The sequence below is a fragment of the Dreissena polymorpha genome, chromosome 10 (assembly GCF_020536995.1).
Source record: "Dreissena polymorpha isolate Duluth1 chromosome 10, UMN_Dpol_1.0, whole genome shotgun sequence".
In the NCBI taxonomy this organism is placed as follows: Eukaryota; Metazoa; Mollusca; class Bivalvia; order Myida; family Dreissenidae; genus Dreissena; species Dreissena polymorpha.
Window position 1 is genome coordinate 41,939,185 of NC_068364.1, and position 18,471 is coordinate 41,957,655.

Sequence of the window (18,471 nt, forward strand, 5' to 3'; positions counted from 1 at the left end):
TTGCTCCATTAATTGTGCGCATGCGCGTGTTTTCCAAAATGTCTTCCAAGACCGTGATTCAGCTGGGGAATTAAATATAAGGTATTTGTATGCTGAATACGTTAATTATAAATGCTATATTAGGCTGTTAAATATTTAATGTTCTTCTTGTATGAAATAAAGCGCACGTTGTCTGTTAAACTGTTTCTTTTCGGATATAAACAGATACGATTTGACTAACAAAGGTCATTCGCTTGTAATTGTATCAAAATAAACATTTTCAAAGCTAACCTTTTACAAGTTAAGTGATGTGGAAAAAAGCTCAACTACAACATTATCGGAAACATAAAAAATATTTGATTTCCATTAGTATTTGCGAAATATGATTTAATTGATTGTAGTTTTGTGAATCATAATCGGTAACTGGTCAGTTCGTACCTATTCTAAGCTCGTACCCTTCAGCATTTTACATTGTACAGGTGCTGAGCAACTTTGTTGAGGACTTAAATGTTTAGTGCAATAGGTAACTTTACAATTTTCCATCAGGTTCTTCTTCTACCATGTGATAAAATCATGTCTGCAATGAGACCTCAAAGAAAGAATTTCAAGAACTTGAGGTGATAAGTGGGACGGACTTGTTTCTAAAACGGGATGAAGAAGTGTTTCCAGGCACCCAGAAAAAAGGTATGTGCATCAATGAAGGAAAGCGTTTAATTGTGTGAAGATTCATCATATAGACAAGTTAATTGTTATATAGACGAGTTGATTGTTATTGCTTACAATCAGTTTTCTCGCATGCACAGTCACTGGTTGGCAATAGCGCTGGTTACTGATGTGGAAAATATATGCAGTAAGTCATGTTTTCATCAGAAAATAAGTAAGAACTTCTAAAATGAATGCGTAAATACAATAAATGAATTTAAGAAATATATCACACCACACCATAGTCTTTGGAATAATTGTATTGTTATTTTTTTAATAATTAGCCTAAATGATTGAGGTTCAGTGTCCATTGGTCTTCAACTTGGAAGCCCTGTCAAATGTTTTGTGCATATTAAAATCGTAATTGTACGTCTAATTTATAAAAATAAATGCGTAAACCTTCATGAAAAAGCCGTATTTATCTGGAGCTCTGTTAGTTCAAATATACTTGTAGTTCAGTGTGTATTTGTAATACACAAATGTAGGATGTAAATTAAAGAGTAAAATGAACTCTAGTGGAGTGTAACCTGTGTTGGGTTCATCTTTCTTTTTAAGAAGACACAAACTCACTATCTATTCCTTCCAGCTGAGAAACCCTAAACCTATTTGTAAGATCTGGTATTGAGGCAACTTACACAGAGTGTGCCAGTATTTTCTATTCTTACTGCCGTAACAGATCTTGGGCCACACTTTGTTTTGTCACATATTTTCGCGACCTTCAAAATATTCTTTCTAAATTTTCGTACTTGTTGACGTTAATCCCCTACACAATTCACTCCATACATTAGACACACACGCCATCACCATCACATGGCATACCAAATACCACTCAATTCTTAAGGTGTTAGGTTTTGCACCTTTTTTTATCACTTGATTTTCCTGAGTGGATTGAGTAACTCGGGTAAGCTATCAATCTATTTCTTTTTAATCCCCCACGCATGGCCATAATGTATCAGTATTTAACATTATTATAAAAGAAGAAGAAGAACGTACAAAAGTCAAATAATTCATCATATTAAAATAATAACATCAATATAAAACATTATTTTATTCTTCAGTTGACAAATAAATATATATATAAATTTGGCGCATTGTAGTACACATATATACATATATAGCAATGATTTCATCATTTATGTGTCAACAACTTACTCGATCAAAATAAATACCACTGATGTACGACAGGGTTGGCATATTGACCGGTCAATTGAGTATTGACCTGGCCGGTGGTCAATACCCAGTTAAAACCGGTCAATATTGTTCATTAATGGTCAATACTGGTGGATTGAAAATTGTAGCATTTAAACATGACAAAGGAAGAATTTAAGCTATTCTTTATTAAATCAATCATTATTCTGTAATTGATAAACTTTTTTGAGTTATCAATTGTAAAAAAATCTTTAAAGCTGTAAAAAATACTTCTTTATTATTTATGGAAACAGTCTCAAATACAAAAGAACTAAGGCAATATCTTTATCTCAGTGTATCACATCTGTTACTGAAGTATTATTGCTATTGTAGTTACCATAGTATTTCACTGATCTATTGATAGATCTATTTGATAAGCTGATGGACAAACAGAACTCTTGTGGTCTCTTGGGTCATAAATGATCTGGCCCCTAGCCTTTATTGGTAATAAAATGCATGCTCTGATAGTGACAATGAAGAAAATCTGCCCTTAGGCTATTTCATTTCACTCAAACAAAATGAGATAACTTGCTATTATTGTTATTAATTTAATAGTTACTTCTAACTTGTCTCTTTTCTATATTAAGATTAGGAGGGTTTTCATATTTTAAAGTTCAATTGGTCTTCAAATGAATAAGCAATCAAAGTTCTTGATTTTGGCAACAAATAATCTTTACAATTGTGGGTCTACTCTAGACGCGTCTTTTCAATAATTTCTTTCTTTTAATAATTATTTCTTATAATGTTTTTTTTTATATATCAATGGAAAATAAAATATTGTTTCACTATTTTGTTAAAGAAATCAAGGCAAGAATACATGACAAGTAAGGGTTGTGTAAAAAGGTGCCATGAAAGGCCCTATTATCAGTTTTAAGTGCCCTAACCTGTATAGGTGAGAAGACTGTGAAAGACTGTGGAGACAGTGGGGCATGAGGAACAACTAATACACAGTAATTGACAGGTTCTTGTTGAATCAAGCACAGAATTTTCTGAGCATTCATAATTCGTTAGAATTGAAAAAAAAAATTCAATCGACTAGAAAAATCCAATTGACTAACTTGACTCATTTGCAAAATTTTGAGAGATTGGCCTACAAATTGCATGAACAGGTATAAAATAGTGGGTATTAATAGCTAAAGACATTATTGGCAACATGTCTGTTTAATTTATATTATCAATATTGTTTAATTAAGCATGGAATATTAATCAAAATTGGGGGTAAAGTTCAATCGACCAGTATTGACCAGTAATGACCACTTTGGGAGTATTGACCGGGGCTGTTTTAACCGGTAAAAACTGCCAGTTAAAACCGGGGGCGGTCGATTGGTGCGAACCCTGATGTACGATGAGCCTTCTATGTTTGTATTAAGGATAATTTTGATACTAGAATGATCGTAATAATTATATAACATGCTTACAAGGTCATCCTTAAAAAAAAAACAGACAGATACAGGTTATCTATACTATATGAGTGACGATGGTGATGATTATGATGATGATGCAGTTGATGATGATTAAAAGTGCAAGCATTGGCTGATTGCATTAAAACATTTATGTTTACTGAACCACCATTTTATTGGATTAGTATTTGAAATATGCAAAAACTTATTGTCTTTTGTTTCTTCAATATTATAAAACTTATTCATTAAGACGAAGAAAGTGATAAAACAACGCACGACTGCATGCATTTTTCAAGGTTCAAGATACAAGTGAAAGCATTATTAATCTTGCTTATAATTACTGGACAGACAATCGCCACCTGTTGGGAGGGGGGGCAGGCACTTTGTGTCACTAATGTTTATGACACCTGTGTTAATAGTAAGTATCTGCCAAATAAAGGGCCACTTAAACCTAGGCACGAGTGTCAACGCTTGTGAACACATGCAAATTATTATCTCAAAATTTCCCAAAAGGCAGGCATATTCCGTCAATTTTGTTCCAAAATTATCTGCAATTAAACAAATAAAATGAGCACTTACACTAAACACTTAAAGCGAAAATCAATTTAAATCAATATTTGAGTAGATTTTTTCTTTTGATATCAAGCAATTAAAACAACCTGTAATTCCCAATTGGAACATTTCACAACGGGAATTTAGCCAACTTCAGGGTTTTTCGCGCTAATTTTTTTTCAATTGGCATGGTACAAGTACTTTTCCCAATTTGGGAAGAAAAATCACGGAAGTCCGAAAAACTCCACATGGTCATGTTACAAATGTAAATGACTGTGTTAAATTTTCAAAATTTCCTATATTTTGGGGAAAATATTCCTTTATTGTTCCTTTATTTTCTTGGTTACAATATTTACAGCCTGTTTTTTCCCCCAAGATGCGCATTTACAATGTACCTGGATGCTTACCAGTATTTTTCACCTTTGCCAAATTTATTGCGATAATTCCTTTAAACCATAGACCCCTAAAAGGCGTTTTCACCTTATTAAACAGAGGCCTATTTCAGAATACTTCACAATTCCAAAAAGATGTGTTTTTTATCACAATACTGAGCTAAACATTCTCAACTGGAATAAATAAATGAACACTCAAGAGTATAAATTTTCATGTATTTGATCTTTTATCTTGGGCTCAATAAAAATGCATGTGTGTGTTATCATAAAGATAATGGTCAAAGTACTGTGCCTATTTCTCAACCATGTTTATATTGTTTCTAAAATTTTACAATTTTGAGAAAATAACGTGCTTATTTTCACAAAATGATCAGACTAGGGTTTCATCACAAATTTGGGTGATTAACACCTGCCCTAGATTGTAATTATAACAATAATATGTTTTCATGTTCTTTAATTATAGGAAGATGTGTGCATACACATTCCCCCATCGAAAAGGGGGATATTTTTCTAAAATATGAAGGAATGATAACAAGGAAGGAGCCGATTGGAAATGACACATATGTGTTTGAATTCCGATTTAAGGGGGAAAAAGTGTTGGTATGTATAAATCTTTAACACAAATAATGTTTTTTCTGTAAACCCAGTATGGCCAAACATGTTCTTTTTCTGTAGTGTATTAAATATGTTATTTTGTCATAGAAATTTATAAATTCATACACCATACTCTGATACTGTTATAATCATATTACAAAAATTTTTTGTTATGTGATGGTAATCGTTACTTAAAAATTATACCCTCACAAACAAAGTTTAGGTGGGATATCAGGCATTTCCCCAGGCGCTTTAAGCATCAGGGAGCCCTTGGGCCATAATCTTAAAAGACTTTAATTAATTAACGCACTAACTATGCTCACCAACTTTTGTTGCTGTGATTCTTCAACGTGTTTTTAAAATCATATAAAGACACTGTGGAATAAAAAGATTCAACCGCTTTTCAAGAATGTTAAGTTTAAATTTATATGTTCAATAATTGTACTTATTGTCTTACTTAAATTGTACTGTAAGATTTTATTTAGTACCTAAAAATTAAACAAGTTGAATGGTTTATATATATATATATATATATATATAAATTTGGAATCATTAGTGATATTATAGGCATTTTTCACTGTTGAACAAAATTGTGTCTTTGTGTCGTATGAACAAATTTGCATGAAAACTACATTTGGACTCAAATCGTACATCAAATCATTTCTGTCGTCAGTTGTCAAAACACCTATATACTGTTTGATTCCAATAATGTCGCTTTAATGGAATTACTATTTTTATATATTTGATTCTTAATATTTAATCAACTAAACTTGTTTTATTAGGGCATTTTTCACTGTTGAACAAAATTGTGTCTTTGTGTCGTATGAACAAATCTGCATGAAAACTACTTTTGGACTCAAATCGTACATCAAATCATTTCTGTCGTCAGTTGTCAAAACTCCTATATACTGTTTGATTCCAATAATGTCGCTTTAATGGAATTACTATTTTTATATATTTGATTCTTAATATTTAATCAACTAAACTTGTTTTATTAGTAGTACAATTTTGCAGTAGCCCCCCCATTAATAGTTTTATTATTACTTTACGGTACCGCCCCTGGATTTTGTTCACATCATTGTATCTTCGCGTGTCAATTACGTCATAACTCTTTCTCTGTTCCTGGGTACATGTAAGCTACATGCATAGGTCATTGGGTTTATAACGTTCAATTTTATTTATATTTTCTCTCTGATAGGCGTTTCTTTTTTGATTTAATTAGTATTAATATAATTTTTAGCAGTCACATAAACAACCTAGCAATGTAATATGGAATTTTTACACCCATTATTGCTGCTTCTTCCTGTATTTGTGCGATGATTTTCTGAACTATTAACTCAATGACGCTATATTTTTAAATCTTTTTCTATAAAGAAGGAACGTAGTTGACAATTGTTTGTAGTTTCATTTTATCGTTCGTCAAAAAGTTGTAACTCTGTTGCTCTGGTATCTTCAATACCATTGAGTAATTCAATTGTAATTAAATTGAATGCGTTTAATTCCCTTTTATTATTGTTTGATTTGAGTTACAATGCTATGACGTTAAATTTTATTTACACTTAAATGTATTATGAATATTGTTGGGCCAAGTGTGAGGTTGAGCGCTCTATAACCGGTTTAAACCCCCAATGCTTTGCATTGACCGTTCCAAGGCGGTGACCCCAGCTTTATTCATATTTTGTGTTTATGTTGGTTTGTATTGTGCTGTATTGTGCTGTTTTGTACTGTTTGGGCAATCGGTCACTTGCCTTAAATAAAGGACCAACTAATTGTTTTTAATGAAAATTCAATACTGCTCCAGCAGCTGGAGTTTCACTTCTTTATATTACATAGTGTGTGTACCACTGTTGTGACTTGCATAGTTTTATGTAAATGTAGTAACTTCCATGGTTTTTATGCCAGTGTAGTGACTTGCCTTGTGTGTATGCCAATTACATGACATGCATAGTGTGTATGCCACTGTCAGGGCCAAAAAAAAACTTCTTCGGAAGGGGCCTTTTTTTCTAACACTGAAACAAAAAAGGCCCTTTCCCCTACAGAAATTTCTTTAAAAACATGCATTTTTCTCAAAATTTCCAATCTACCTCAGTATTTTTCATTTCCCAAGCCAGAAATTTGTGTCTTTTTTCCGAAAAAAGACTGTGGCCCTTTCCCCCAAAGTTGGTGTTTTGGCCCTGGTAGTGACTTGCATAGTTTTTATGCCAATGTAGTAACTTCCATAGTTTTATGCCAGTGTAGTGACTTGCCTGGTGTGTATGCCAATTTCATAACTTGCATAGTGTGTGTCCCACTGTAGTGACTTGCATATTGTATGCCAATGTAGTAACTTCCATACATTTTAGGCCAGTGTAGTGACTTGCCTTGTGTGTATGCCAATTTCATGACTTACATAGTATGTGTGCCACTGTAGTGACTTGCATAGTTTGTATGCCAATGTAGTTACTTCCATACATTTATGCCAGTGTACAAATGTAGTAACTTGCCTAGTGTGAATGCCAATTACATGACATGCATTGTGTGTCTGCCACTGTAGTGACTTGCATAGTTTTTATGCCAATGCTGTTACTTCCATAGTATTATGCCAGTGTAGTGACTTGCCTGGTGTGTTTGTCAATTTCATGACATGCATAGTGTGTCTGCTGCTCTAGTGATTTGCATAGTTTTTATACCATTGTTAAAACTTCCATAGTTGTATGCCAGTGTAGTGACTTGCCTAGTGTGTATGCCAATATCATGACTAACATTGTATGTGTGCCACTATAGTGACTTGCATAGTTTGTATGCCAATGTAGTCACTAACATACATTTCATGCCAGTGTAGTGACTTGCCTTGTGTGTATGTCAATTTCATGACATGCTTAGTGTGTCTGCCAATGTAGTGACTTGCATTTTTTATGTCAATGTTTCTTTCATAGTGTTATGCCAGTATAGTAACTTGCCTAGTGTGTGTGCCAATTTCATGACTTATATAGAGTGTGTGCCACTGTAGTGACTTGCAAAGTTTGTATGCCAATTTCATGACTTACATAGTGTGTGTGCTACTGTTGTGGCTTGCATGCATACTTTGTATGCCAATGCAGTAACTAACTTAGTTTGTATGCCAGTGTAGTGACTCGCCTAGTGTTTATGCCAATTTCATAACTTACATAGTGTGCGTGCCACCGATGTGACTTGCATAGTTTGTATGCCAATGTAGTAACTTCCAGACTTTTTATGCCAGTGTAGTGCAGTGAAATCCAAACTAGGCATATTTTTATAGGACAGTAGGTCCTGTTAAATGGGAAAAAATACAGGACCTACTCTTTTTTAAGACCTACCGGCTACAGAATATAAAAGTAAAATAACTTTTCATTGATGGGATCAAGGTGTTTATGATAAAAGAACATTTGCCAAAACAAAAGAAGCCGATACTTGTTTACCTAAGCTTCACTTAGAGCGCATGTCAGTTAGGAGTCTGGTCAATACGGCCTTATCCGACGACAGCCTTGATAAATGAAAACGAGCTTTTTTGCACGCATGGACATTGACAGCCAAGAAAATAACGGTTCGAATGACAATGATCATTATTATACATTACTTTTGCTCTTACAACCACACAAATTGATACCTGTATCATTTAATGATCATATTTATGATTATCTTGTTAAGCGACTAGGCCGCTATGGATTTGGACCGTCCTGACCGGCATTTGTAAGATGCACAAAAATGGACCAATCAGGTGCCCTCGGAAAATTCTGTCAGCTGAAAGAGCATTGGCACAGAAAAGCATGTGTATAAAGACACTATCGCTTTTTTACAGCTCTGAAAACTTTCAGAGAAGTAAACGAAACTATACAATAATACAAACTAACAAATTGTTCTCTTTTTTTACGAACATTCGGTCCAGTAAATTTACAGGACCGACAAGCCAAACCTTACAGAACTTTACAGGACTTGTCCGACGGTCCGGACATGTTTGGCTGAGACTGGTAGTCAGTGCTCCAGCTAGCAATAAATAGAGGGGCGCTGCGCCCCTCTAAAATTTGCCCACTTTAAAAGCGCCCCTCTATTTTTCTGTCAAATGCCCTTTTAATTTCTAAATTCCTGCTTTCAGGCCGTATAAATCGCCAGAAACATCGACATGAATACACAGATAACAGGCCCTACATGACTGCCTGGGGTGTATTTAGTCAACACATTGTGAACAAACAAGGCCATGGTTTGTTATCAGATCACTAATTAGCCTTTTGTTGCAGACGATAGTAACATGCTGTGAAAGATTATCTCTGAGGTCACGCTTGGTTAGGCACAATCACACTCGAATGAAATCAAACTCAGCACTATTGATTTTTTTTAAACTTCTGAATTCTTTGGCTATATATTTTTTGTTTGCAAAAATAGTGATTTTTAATTCAAAATACCTATAAACATTTGAAGATTAATCATCTTTTTTAATGCGAATATGCGGTTAATTTTTAGTCCCAAATTACGGCATGGAAAACATATTTGTGTTTGGATTTTATTTCTGAACTTTAAAACTCTGTCTGTCCTCAATCATGAGAAATTTTAACATAAATAGGGGCAGACAGTTGTTATTTCAACAAATAAAGAACTTGTTTGGAAGGAGGATTAATCACTCTGCAAGTAAAATGTAATGTTGATATTGTCATATATTTTCGCGACCTAACAAAACTGTCAACGTTGATGACATTAGTTGAAATAACGTGTTGTGAAATAAATATATCCTATTATTAACAATAACAATGTTTCATTTTAATCTCCAGACTGGATGCTATTTCATGGTGACATTGATCATTGTTTAGACTTTTAATTTGTCAATATAGATTTTTGTTTTAATTAATATGATTATTGTGGACAAACATTGGCTCAAAGTTATATAAAGCAACGAATTTAAGTAGTGACAGTCACAACGTTTTTTTTGACCCAGTGAAACCCCTGAATTTATTTCATGTTTTCTTCATTTCATTTTCTTCTTAAAGGCCACTGATGCTGAAACTGGAACCTGAAAGATTAACATGCAGTTCAATGATGATAGGTGATAAAAAAACATCAAAATTCTCCCCCCCCCCACATACACCGGACAGAAATATGATATCTTCATATTTCTAATGCGTGAAGTCGGATGCTAGCCCAAGTCGGTTAGGAAATTGGCTGCTAAGTTGTTTTCCTTAGCGCCAATGTAGATAGTAATATATTTATTGTAATTTCATTACACAAAATGAGGAACAGCATACAATTGGTGAAGTCATCCAATGCACTTAATGTTTACAATTAATAAGTATATAGTATAACCAAAGTATATACTTAAGTATATTTATAACCAAATGCCCTATTTTCCAAAATTACGCGTGAAATGTGCCCTTTTTGTGGACGCTCCCCTCTATTTTGAAAAGCTGGCTGGAGGACTGGGTAGTGACATGCCTAGTGTGTTTGCCAATTTCATGACTTACATAGTGTATGTGCCACTGTAGTGACTTGCATATAAATATTAAATATTTATGTATATTTTATATACTATATGGTTAAATATATATATATTGATTAACTTTTACAAATCCTAATAAGTTTTATTTTTTATTTCTTTTTCAATTAGGTTTGATGGAACTACAGAAGATGGCAGTTTTGGAAGGCTTGTAAATGACTCCACCCACGGCATTTGCAAAGTGCAGTGCTTTGAGGAGGAGGGTCTATCAAGCTTATATTTTGTTGCCCTCCGTGACATTCTGCCACTGGTCAGATGCTACAGTTGACTGTGCCAGCGTCATCTCTCGTGCAGAGAAGAAGTTGTGTATAACTATGGTGCAGAACCATATCCATGGGGGCAAAAGGTACTTATTAATAAAGAAATGTTACCTCTAAATGGCCCTTTTTAGCTCTACTATTATATTTGAAATATATATAGTAGAGCTATCCTACTCACCCCGGCGTTAGCGTCTGCGTCTGAGTTTGCGTGCAAATGTTAAAGTTTTCGTACTACCCCAAATACCGGTATTTTCTTTGTCCCTTGACATATTGCTTTCATATTTTGCATACTTGTTTACCAACATGACCCCAACCTATGAACAAGAGCAGACAACTCTATCAAGCATTTTGTCATAATTATGACCCCTTTTCCACTTAGAATATGCAGCAAATGTTAAAGTTTTCGTACTACTCCATTTATGTTCATTGTCCCTTGACATATTGCTTTTATATTTTGCATACTTGTTTACCAGCAGCACCCCAACCTATAAACAAGAGCAGACAACTCTATCAAGCATTTTGTCATAATTATTGCCCCTTTTATACTTAGAATATGCATATTATTGATAAATCTATGTTAAAGTTTGCGTACTACCCCAAATATTTCCTATATCCTTTGACATATTGCTTTTATATGTTGCATACTTGTTTACCAACATGACCCCAACCTATAAACAAGAGCAGACCACTGTATCAAGCATTTTTACATAATGCCCCTGTTACACTTAGATAATTGAACATTTTTCTTAAATTGCCATTACTTCTTTATTAATGATCACATTTTATTATTACTTTTACAAAACAACACTTACCTGAATACCACAATGGATTCCACCCAAACAATACCCCACGCCCCTACCCAGAATCCCTTCCACCCCCCCAACCTCCCCCCCCATTTTTTTTTTAAACATCATCTAATAAATTACCCCACCCCACATTATACCCCCATGCATACACCTGGTTGCCATGCCAACCGAAAGGAAAAAAATCTAAAAAACTGCAAGGTCTAAGGCTTAGATATTTTGCATGAAACATCGTCTGGTGGAACTCTACCAAGATTGTTTAAAGTACACTGCAACGCCGATATATCGCAGACCAGTATATCGCGCTGACCGATATATCACGCTTCAGCTATGGCTTCCGAAAATCCGACAAGCATGAAAACTAAATGACATGTTTTAATCTGAGAATTCTCTAACTTAAGCAGAAAATCGGTTCTAGCTAGTAACACACTATATTTTGCGGCCTACTATGGCACGCAGTGAAGCATGAAAACAGTAGATTAGTGACAGTGTTGTTTGCACACATCTGGGGTTGTTTTTAGCACTTAAGAAAGAACTAATTAGTGTCACTCGCAGCATAGGTAATAATGGCAGTATACCGGTATATAAATCGTTAAATTTCGCTACTGGTCATTCTGTCTCTGTACACCAAATACATCGCAAAAATGGCTATGAGTAATACTGTCACACGCAAACGTTAACAATTCTCGATTACATAGAAGATCGAGATAATAGACAAGAACTGGAGAAGATAGCAGTTTTCCATTGGTCAATCGATACTTTTTGATAGGAAAGTATGTGTACATAACATTATTTCATTTATTTTGGCAGTCATTTCAAGGATCTTCTAATAATTTTGAATTACAGCAAAAGATATACCCTGTTGAAGGTTTTATAGAGATACCACTTAAGCAAAACTTCATAAGTAAAATATTGATTATCTGAACCTGAACTACATGTAGCTACAATACATTGAAGTTATAATGTGATCAAAGTCTTCAAGTCATTTTGTGAGAAAGAAATTTAAGTTGTTGTGTCATATTTGCTACTATGTTACATATATTGATAGGTAGCAAACAAAGTTAAGTCATTAAAAGTTACAGTTTTATTTATACAGAGTTTTTTATTCCCCTGACATCTTGATGCAGGACACATAATGATTGTCTTTGCCATTAGTAAATCCGTCCACATAATGGTCTAGCGCAGGGATTGAACTTAACTGATGGGAGGGGATGGTCCACAGGACCTACTTGTCTGATACTGAATATACTGGTCCTGATAATAAAAAATAATAAAAAACACCAATTTGCATTATCCCATAGTGAATACAATAGCATAAAAATCAAAATGATTTTCAAAATCCCAAAGTGATAACTCATGACAATACAGGCTTTAGTGGCATGAGTGTTTGTAAACACACTCTACATGCATGTCACTACACAGTACACACTATGCAAGTCAGTACACACTATGCAAGTCACTACACAGTACTCACAATGCAACAAGCCAGTACACACTATACAAGTCACTACCCAGTACTCACTATGCAACAAGCCAGTACACACAATACAAGTCACTACACAGTACACACTATGCAAGTCAGTACACACTATGCAAGTCACTACACAGTACTCACAATGCAACAAGCCAGTACACACTATGCAAGTCACTACCCAGTACTCACTATGCAACAAGCCAGTACACACAATACAAGTCACTATCCAGTACACACTATGCAAGCCAGTACATACAATGCAAGTCACTACACAGTACTCACTATGCAAGCTTTTACAACATAATTGACTAATTGTACATCTATACAGTTTTCGAGCTTTTCATTAAGTTTATGAGTATTAATTAGTACCGGTATTTGTATGTGTTTTAATAATAAATGTTTAAATCTTCAGGACAGGTTTGATTTATACACTGATGTTGGAGCTTGGGTAAAGCCACTTGACTACATTACCCAGCTCAGGCAGTCTGCAATATTCAAAGAAGTGAGGACTTTGAGGTATAAATAATTTGTATGGATCGTGGAGATAAAACAACATACATCATAGATAGCTGAATCAGGGCTTTTTCCTTCTGTGAGAATGGCCGTTTTTTACAAATTCACTTAAATTAAACAGGATGGGTCACATAGAACTACACCTCATTGCATTGCTGCATGTCCCTATTCGAATGTTATACTGTCCTCAGTTTGACTTTACACTGTCCTAATTAGATAAGATATTACTTTTTATATTATACAGTTCTTGATGACTGCAGTGTCCATGACTAAGATGTTGAACTAGATGGCCTAGATCCAGAACTGACTACATGGACCAAGGTATTCTTTTCTGTGAAACCTTTTGAAAGAAAAAGATTTCATGTACCTCAGGCTAGTTCAGTTGACAGGGAATTTGTCCATAAAACCCACATTCACAAGTTAGATTTAAATGAAGAAGGAATTTATATTTACCAACAACTAAATGTATAATTGTAATCAAGAAAAGCAGCAGTAAAATTATTAATGATTAATGTTTATTTTTTTTTGCCTGTGGACTTCAAGCACAATTTTGTTCTGAGTGCTGACTACTGTTTCATAAAATTATATGAATGATTACTTGAAACCAAAAATACTGATGGTTTGCTTTGTTGTTTTGGTCCTAAATTACCTTTATCAAATAGAATAGAATGTCTACAGTTTTAATTCTGTTAAAAAATATGAATATATATGTCATTATTTTCATTGTGTTTCTACATGTTCCCATTTGTAGGTTACACTGATCTGAGTATAAGTTCACACTGTCCTTATTTGGGGTCAGTAAGATTGGTTTTAATTTTTATTCACACAATACTGTTGAACATTTGGTCATTTGTATAAATTCTAATTTTCTATATCCCTTAATAGTTCAATGTTCAAATCTTCAGGACGAGTTTGCCATATGCAGTCGCTGATGTTGGAACTTGGGACAAGCAGTTTGAATACATTGCCCAGCACAGGCAGTCTGAAATGCTGGAATAAGACATATGGGGGTGCAAAACAGCATGAAGCAAGGTATTCTTTGGTGTGAAACATGTTGAAAATAGGTTTACATATACATCCAGCTAGTTCTGTTATTTCGGAACTGGTTGATCAACCTCACATGCACAAGTTGAATGACAGTGGCAGTCACAATGTTTACATTTTAAAATTAATGTATGTGTCTCAATCTGTTTTCTTATCTAATGTTGTTACATGTACTGTCATGAGTCTGCATCTATAGTTCCATTGGTTACCCTCTGGGCAGCTACGTATGATTCGGCCTAAAGTCTCCATGGTCAGCCCAGGCAGCCTTCCGGCACTTTGTCAGAGGCCAGATCATCAGAGATGTGATATTGAGAGTCATGAGGTAGCTGCTGTCAAAGATTGGGCTCGGATCTGACAAGCAGCCAATAGTTTGCCTTTTAAAGAGTGCGGCATATCATTCCCACAAGGTACATTTTATAACAAAATGAATAAATACTTGTTATATACATGTGTCACCATTATTCAATTGAGCTGTTCATAATGTTATTATATTTTAATAAGAGTGAACTGCAACCTCAGTTTTATTGTACTTTCACCTATATGGAACATGTGTTTGTAAATGTTTTTAATGTTTCTTACGATTTAAGACAAATAGTGTAAGCATTTTTTTGTTTTGGTAATACTATGTGTAATTAGTTAAATATTTTAGAAAAATATGTGCAGTACTATATGATTGAATGCATATACTTCACTTTCCTTATTTTATCCGAAGAAGAACTTCAATGTTGAGTTTGTAAATATGTTTTAACATGTTTGGTATTCATATTAGTTGTTGCTATTTTATATGTGTTCTGTTCTTGTAGTTAGTTCATGTACTGTAATAAGGTATTGATAAGAAAAGTTCATTGGTTTGGTTAAAAAATGTATTAAGCATTTAGATGATTAATTACTATTATGTATATCTGTCATAGACTGTATAACTGACAATTTGTTTTAGATACATAATGTTGGATTAATGGTGGCTTCAAGGCACAGAAGACATCCCAGATACAGATGATTCCTTGAGTTCCAACATCACATGAAATTATTTCATTTTTGATTGGTAAATGTTTGGACACTAACAACTTTATCAGGATTTAAGATCAAATAAGCAAGCATAGATATACACATATATATCCAGTTCAAACTGTGTTTGATTTCAGTTATTAGTGCTATGTTCATATTGTATAAACCATTAACTTCAACAATTACAGAAGACGTGCATTGCCCCATCTTCTTTGTCAAGCCACCTGGCCTGACTTGTAACAGGTATCGGGATTCCCTGCTGGAGTAGTTGTGTGCTAACTTCAACCATCAATGATGGATTTCCCAAGGCTACAGCTACATACTGAAGATGATAGTCAACAGTCAGCTTGTGATGTAAGAAACGGGCATTCAGCCGACGAATATAAACCAGCACATCTTTACTGCTTGCTAGGTATATAGTGACGAGTCCCTTGTGTCATCAGTAACAGCATTTAGCCAATGTAAATTTTGATGTATTCTTAATTAAGTTATCATGGAACCTTTGAATAGAATAATGTAAGTGTTAATATCTGTAACATTATTGTAAATTTTATTATTAAGCTAAATAATTTTTGTGTACATTATTCTTTCTTGAAGAAATTTGTGATAAAATGATTTCGCTTTCCAAGCACGTGTTCTTTGTACACATGTTCATGTATTTGACTTTATCTGTGTGTTGTATCTGTTTGTTGTACATTGTTGTACTAGTTGGAAACTGTGTAGCGATTGTAGCAATTTTATTGATAATTTGATAGAAAATGACTGTTCCACAATACTATTTAGTGTCTGTTCATGTCAATCTAGTCAATTTAATTTCATAGTGTTGTGTTTAAATTATTGGAGATTATTTAATGCATGTTATATCAATTAAAAAGTGATATTTCTTACAGTACAAGTAATCCAACTATTATTCTCGTTAAGTGTTACAACTCTGATTGTATATGAATATTGAAAAGTCATATAGATCTAAATATATTTTATGCTGCACAAACTTTGTGTCATGTTGAGTTATTTCTGCTACTATCCTAGTATAAGAAACATACAATTGTAGTTCTCTAGCATTGGCAGTTATTTAAATATTTGTTTTGTTTTATTTGTTGCAGTTTCTTACTGCCTCAATTGTACCAACACATGTAAATAAATACGACAAATTTGCAACACGCTGCTAGGTTATCTGTTGTGATTTTCAATCCGTAACAATAATCAATTAACATAAGAAATGCATTTAATTGTTTCTTTAACAAAAATGTGTATTGTAAAAAGGTCAGTTGCCTTGGAGATGGGAACCCACACGAGATCCTGATCCAGGGCAGCTCTAAAGGCGAGCCCCTATGGAACATGTCATAAATAAAGTGACATCTGCCTTCAAAAGCAGATGAAGAATGAATTTTGTTTAAAAGAGCTTTAAACATGTATTTACACATTTATGTATCAAGACTAATGGAAATAGTTAATGTAGATGACAGAAATAATTGTAAGCAAAATTGCTGTTACTGGAAAAATCCTTATAGTGTAAGCAAACACACCTTTCCATATGGAGAGGAAATCCAGGTAAATATCCTGGTGGGGATCCCATATCAGCAGCAACTCGCATAATGTACATATAAATTATACAATGTGTTGTCATAGTGTATTATATTTAATATTCATATTAAAATAGATATTAAGTTTTTGATGATTTTCTCTATCACACACACACACATATGCAATATTTATATGTATTTTTACTTTATGTGATTTATCATTAGTATTAAGACACCATCATTAGTTCCACGCTACAAAAAAGGCCCATCACTTTGTCCTGGCAATTAATTATAATTAATACCTTTTTTTGCTTTAAAAAGAAAAGGGTTTGTTTTCAACAATGTGTGCATCTTTGTTTCTACTACAGAATCTGATATTCATATCTTGAGTGTCTTAATATTAGGCAAATACTGAAAAAAATGTGATTTTCATGAATTATTTTGCCAGTTTTCATGTGCAGTGCTCTTGAAAAGTGCAGAGAGTCGACCTTGCTGGAACAGGTGCTCACTCTTCAGTCTGCTAGACGGGTAGCGCCCAAGTCACTGCCAGCGCTAATGAAAAGGCAAGACGCCCTGGAGATGGGAACCACTGACTCACATGATCAGTTCCACATCTTGAACAGCACTTAAGGCGACCACCTTAAAGGCTTCTTTCTGGAATACATCAGTGTGCAGAGCTTATACGTCAAGTTGAAGACTTGCAATTCATCTCATGGACAGTGATAAAACATTTAAACAAAACTGTATAATTATGACTGAAAAATCTAAACAAAAATAAAATGTGTTGTTGCCTTATGCCTGTGTGATGGCACTAAATTGCTTATTTTCAAGGATGAGGCTTTGTTGACTGCTTTAATAAATACATAATATAAAATTACCTGCTCAACTATGAAATTATGTGAATCAAATATTGTGTACAACTACTGCTGGCATCATTAAAGAAAGCTTCATTACTAAATGTGTGCTTAAAAATTATGTCCCGATTCTAATCAGTGACTCCTTTGTGTAGCTTATGTTTAACGACTGTTCAGTTTAGCTGCTGTTTTCACCAAGTAAGTTAGTTAGCAAATACAGTCTACTTTTCTAATCATTTTGCGTATAAAGTGACTGTTTAAAATGAATCAGATATCTTAGATTAACATTGTCTATTTTTTTTTAAACTTTAAATCTCTTGTCGTAAGGTATAACTTCCTGGACTAGTTTTCACAATTGCATATGTATTGCGCAAAAATTTTGTTCATTCGAATTCAAGTGATTTAACAGTCAATAAATTAATATTTAATAAAAACGGTTTTAGTTGAATAATAATTTATGTTTTGGCTATTCTGTCTTTTTTACACTTATACAATTGTGGATATAATTGAATTACAGATTGATATTATTTGACCATTTGACAATTATTGCACTCTACTGATTAATATACACAATCGAAAAATTTACATATATCTGAAAATCAAGAATAAATACAGTAAGTAATTGTTACGAGTTATTACGGATTAAGTTTATATTGTATATTAATGTACATATATATCTTGTACGAATGGTTGCTCATTCGACGAT

At 33.8% G+C, this 18,471-nt stretch overlaps 1 long non-coding RNA gene across 3 annotated transcripts; it reads left to right on the top strand.

The window, feature by feature from the left end:
- Window positions 1–28: 28 nt before the first annotated feature.
- LOC127847818 (uncharacterized) lies at window positions 29–15,665 on the top strand. Of its 3 annotated transcripts, XR_008034181.1 has the most exons (8): window positions 29–81; window positions 526–663; window positions 4,677–4,813; window positions 10,401–10,635; window positions 13,239–13,342; window positions 13,584–13,660; window positions 14,245–14,371; window positions 14,604–15,665. It is a non-coding gene; the product is annotated as an uncharacterized LOC127847818 (long non-coding RNA). The 3 variants fall into 3 exon arrangements; XR_008034182.1 differs by lacking the exon at window positions 29–81 and having other exon boundaries at window positions 452–663; window positions 14,580–15,665; XR_008034180.1 differs by lacking the exon at window positions 29–81 and having other exon boundaries at window positions 452–663; window positions 14,604–15,664.
- The last annotated feature ends 2,806 nt before the right edge of the window (window positions 15,666–18,471 follow it).